Source organism: Eutrigla gurnardus, assembly GCF_963514095.1.
Source record: "Eutrigla gurnardus genome assembly, chromosome: 12".
NCBI classification, from domain to species: domain Eukaryota; kingdom Metazoa; phylum Chordata; class Actinopteri; order Perciformes; family Triglidae; genus Eutrigla; species Eutrigla gurnardus.
The window spans coordinates 19,180,766-19,186,337 of record NC_139926.1 but is presented as its reverse complement, the minus strand read 5'-3'; positions in this window follow the sequence as shown (position 1 = coordinate 19,186,337).

The following is a 5,572-nucleotide window of genomic DNA, read 5'->3' as shown; positions in this document are numbered from 1 at the left end:
GGTCACTATCACCATGGCCCCCCCCAAGTCCAAACAAGCCCCAGTACTGCACAGCAGTGAGTCCTATCTGCCATGTGCAGTGTTTGCCAATGGGTGATGTCACTTTGTGATACTGGCCCGTTGCCACAGTTCAGCATCAGTTAGCCGCTGATACAAAAGGTGGCAAAATAATGACACCCACAGGGGAACACGATTGGCTTCCGTGTTTGACATATTAAGAGATAAAAACTATGAGATGAAAAGACTTGAACCCACCCCGGTGCATCCATCAACGATTCCACATTTGTACCGTTCAACCACTTGTTTCGAGCTAAAGACTGGAATGTGTGTCGGAGCGCCACGACGCCCGACGCCTGAGATAGGAGGGTGAAAACACCGATCTAATTCCTGCTACCTAATTTACACTGGAATTCTGTTTCTTTTTATCAGTTTGTTTCAGCAAAGTAAATTCCATGAATTCATTAGCGTCAGGACATTAAGCAGAGGTTGCTGCTATTAGCAGGTGCCGTGCTGCCGGGATGCTGAACGTGGGGGCCACTTTGTCACAGGAGTCAGCTCTCTGGCTGCACAAGTGCAGACACACTGGTGATGGATTTATTATCCCCGAAAAAAACAACCCCCACCTCAGTCCCCCCCCCCCCCCCACACACACACACACACACACACACACACACACACACACACACACACACACACACACACACACACACACACACACACACACACACACACACACACACACACACACACAACACACACACACAGGCGTGACAGGGCTGAAGAGGCTTCACAACCAGCCTGCAAAGGTTGATAACATTGTTCAGCCTCCCCACATTGAACTCCACTGGGCTTTGTTCTGGGAGATCTTCCTTTCTGATATTATATCACACACTCCATTAACGCAGATTAAAGAGTAGCAATCCAAAACTGAACACCAATGCAATTACATCTTGTAAAAAAAAAAAAAAAGAACTAATATCACTTAGATATGCGCTGGCGTTCACCAATCAATAATTCTAGTGACAGAAGAAGAATCCAGCGGGCCTTCAAGGCAGACGGTCTGTTTGTGTTTTATTCCTTTACAGCTCATGTGTTTCTACGAAAAACCTACGACACAACGGGAAACTATACGCTCACGCAAATAAGTCTCCACACATTTTATTTTCTCATTATGGGTCTCACGCCTCGGCTCTGTGCGGTGGATATTAATGTTGTATATCCTGAGCAACCATTCCAAGCCAATGCCTACAAGCATTATTAGCTTTGGAGGAGGAAATGATCAATTATCTGGACCTCTGATTGAACTGATAACTCAGGTGAATTAGTTTGTTCCTCTGCGGCAGATTTACACAAATGAAAGTCAATGAAGAGAAAACAAGATGGTTGATATAATCTGGCTATAAAATATAAATTTCACTTCCATTAAATGCACATTCCCGCTGGCTGACACGCGTACTAAAGCTAATGTTCAGCTGATAAAACAAAAAGGGACGTTTCATCATTTCATTCCGGACTAATGCTATACAAACATTTTTTTTTCAATTGGCCTCGGAAATCATTTTACGTCCTGCATACAGCATGGTACAACATTAGTTTCAGTCACAGATTAAAACGTCTCGTCCACAGAGTTAATTGATGTTGGAAATGATTAACAAGCTGTGTGTTCATGTATATTTGATGTTAACTTTTTCTATTTCATGCTCAATATACTTTTATATGTGGGTTAAGGTTATTATTCGCGACAATTCATCCCCCAGTGACATTTACAGTTCAAAATGTCAGGGTTTTTTTGTTTAAGGGAAAATATTCCGTCCCAGACAAATTGGTTTTGGCCGTTTATTTTCTAGTCGTTTTATTTTCACAGACAGGTGCAAAACAGTTAACTCGAATATACCTCCTAAACATGAAAAGATTATGATGTAAATACAAACGCAGATCTTTCCTCCAAAGTATTACAGCCCCCTCTGCACCAGACATATCATTATTTATTAACCAAACCAAGTTTTAATTAACTACATTTGAGTGAATCGTCCCAAAAAAAACGTCTATTTATGTTGAATAAATGAATAAATATATGAATATTGGCCGATATATGTTATTCTAAAATAATCTGTATCCGCCTCAGTTCTTCGGAATAGTTTGGCTCTTTTTGAACATTAAGTTTTTTTTAAAACAACTGACGACAGAGGTTGACAGGTTGATGGGAGAGGACACTTACTGGCCGATGAAATGGCAAAAACTCCTGCACCACTCCTCTGGATTTCTTAACGTAGGCGAGGGATTCCTGAAAGAAACACACAAAAGTCAACTTAATATTTGAAAGAACACATTTAAATGTCAAGACTTTGATCTCCCCAGTTCGCTGACAAATGACGGCTGGCAGGCAGAGCGTGACCGCCAGACTCCCGGAGAGAGTTTCTGGTCCCGAGGACGAGCTGGTCGGGGTCCAGGTCGATGGCAGCCACGGGGGGGGGAAGTGACAAATGATAACAGCCCCCCTCCACTGTCTGGCAGCAAGCATCTGCCATTGGGAGCCAAAAGTTATGGGAGCTAGTTATACCTCTGTCAGCAGCATTTACGGAGGCCATTTATAATGAGGCTAACACTTTTCAAGTGTGCACGCTGACAGGAGGCAGGTCTGCGTGAGGAGCCAAGGCTGGACGGGCCTGAGTACAGTCATCTTCCCCGGGAAGCTGCAGGCCTGACAGCTGGAGGCTGAGCCCTCCGTCACTGTCAGGAGAACCGCCACAGACCCCATCCAGACACTTATTAACTGGACTAATTAGATCTCACGTGTTGTTTCAGGGAGCTGACAGGTGAGTAGAATATGAAAAAAAAAATGTTGTTCATGCAAAACAAACCAGCTACACTTTAAAACGACAACACTTAACATCTTTTTTTTTTTTTTTTTTTTGAAGAGACGAGAGGATGTTGTGCTACAAAATCTGTCATTTTCCACAGCGTTAGTCTTTGATAAGCATTCAGACAGGCAATCCTTTCCAAAGTGCAGATCAAAGCCAGTCACTGACTGCTTCAATGCAACCTCTAATATGAGCCCGGAGACACGTTCTCGCCTTGATGTTCTACCATACTGCTTATACATTAGAAAGTCAATATAGCAGCACACTGCTGATAACACTGTCAAGTGTGCTCATTGTGCTTAGCAAAATTCAGCCTTTTTTTTTTTTTTTTTCTCCCTCCTTTCAGTGTTTGTGAGAGTGCTGGCTCATATTGTAAACACAAATGGCTTATTCAAATCTAGGTCCAGGCAGAGCTCGTACTGTCAGACGCTCCTCAGAGTGGATTGAGGCAAAAATCACAGAGGTGTCGACGAGGCTCGACGGCGGAAGCTAAGCCATGGAGGGAGAGACAAAAATCACGCCAGCGTAGTATTTGGATGTTTCATATGCAGAAGTTATAATTCCTCCATTTTCAGTCCATTAAAATCTGTCCACACATGAAACAAACCATGTTTCATTGCCTCATTATAATCATCATTAAGATACAAAAATCTACTTCCTTGCCAGACCTCCATAGAAACATGATTAAATTACCAAAACAAGGCAGCAATGTTGTTTTTTTCTTTTTAGTGAAGTCACAAAGGAGGGAAAAACCATACTGTAAATCTGTATCTTAAAGTGACCTTGCATAACCTTCTCGGCTGTGACATTTTTTGGAATTATCATTTTCACGTCATACAAACAAATCAAAGCCACACAAAAGATTCCTGCGTTTCCTCGGGTTGTTTTCAGCAGAACCAGGTGACATTTTACAGACTTATCGGAGAATGACTTATTCAGCAAAGACCACCCGCTTTAACGTTTCAGCTCATCCATCACCGCAGACCACGAGCAGCTCCCTGTGCATAAATGCATGAACACAGAACTACAGCTACATTCATCATGGTCTCCGGTGGCCACATCGCCAAACGCTGCGGTCCTGGACTCCACACAGAGCAGAGAAATAACATCTTCAGAGACATTATTCCTGGAAAAAATCATCCAACCAAGTCCACGATCTCTCTCGGGGGTCACGACCGCATCGGTGTCTGATAATCTGTGACATTAAGGGGTGTTTGCTTACGTCACTCCAGTCAAACTCTATCCATACCTTTAAATACATAAAATAGAAAATTAAGAAATTCAGAGCTATGCAAGTTCTATGAGACGTGGCTGGCTTTCACAATAAAAGCCTTCACACAGTTTCTACATCAGCATTATTTATGACATTCTTGTGTAACAGAATGAAAAGCTGACAAGTTATCAATTCTAATCATCAAAAGGTACAATTTTTCACTGCACTCATTAGCTAGGCTCGCGGCTAGTAGCTCCAACGTCATCACTTCTTGCATATACACGTTAAGTCAATGTCAAACATCTAGATAATACTATTATATCAAACATTCATGGTCCCCAGAGGATGAATCCCATTGATTTTGGTGATGCCCTGACTAGTAGATATTTCTGCTTTTGAGGAAAATGTTTTCACAACTTTTGGATGGAGGGTCATGAAATGTGTTTCTCAACATTTAGCCCCAAACTAATACCACCATGCAATCACCTCACATTCCAGTCTCCAACTCAGCCCGTTAATCATTTTTACCGTATTGACAGTTGTTCGATGTTCGGAATTCTTGAGGTGTGACCAAAAAACTATTTTGTGAGATCTTAACGAAAATCTAATTCTGTTCCTCCTCGAGTCAAATGTATATTTGACCTCCAGAATTTGCAATCAGATCTGGGATTACATGCTACTCATCGTCTACTACAGAGCTCAGTCAGAGTCAGTAGTTCAGTGAACCACATCATAGTTCTGTCATGCATGAATGTAACATATCATTCAACACACAGAGGATTGGGTTGAAGTTGATTTTACCGCCTCTTGGAAGGATTTCATTCTGTATCAGAGATGCCAGAAACTGATATCATTCAGCCTGCTCCACACATCTTAGTGGTCTCACACACCGGTGTGGGTTTCTCTGGCTGAGCCTCCTGATTCGATGCTCCTTTGTTGCCCGTGACAAGCCATACTTATGTCTTCTACCCTTGGCCGTCTTTGCCAATCGCTCTCTACCCTTTACAACGCGTCGGACACACAGTTTGGTGTGACTTTACATGGACAGCACAGAGACGATTGGCGCGAGCAATTAACCTTCCTGTATATTAAATATAACAGACCATCTTCGTCTGGAGTATCTGTAATTAATTTTGCAGTTGATGATTTTACAACTTTACCCTCCGACGCGCTCCATTACCTCCATTCGCGGTCGCCATGGGCTTCACATATCTGTCACACGCACTGTAACACATTCAATTACTTTTAATCATAACAAAGAGCAAATTGACAAAGTCCTTGGATTCAACTTAAAATGAAAAGCACCAAAAAAAAAAAAATAGAAGGATGATCTACCTGAGATATAAACATATGCATGGCCCGGCGGTATGTCACAGCTCATCAAGTATCGGATATTTCTGAAGCACAAACAGACCACGCACCAAGGTGACCCTAATTCATAGAGCTCATCATTGCTCCCCCCCAAAGCCTGCTGGGATTTCCACCTGTGTAGAGTGTT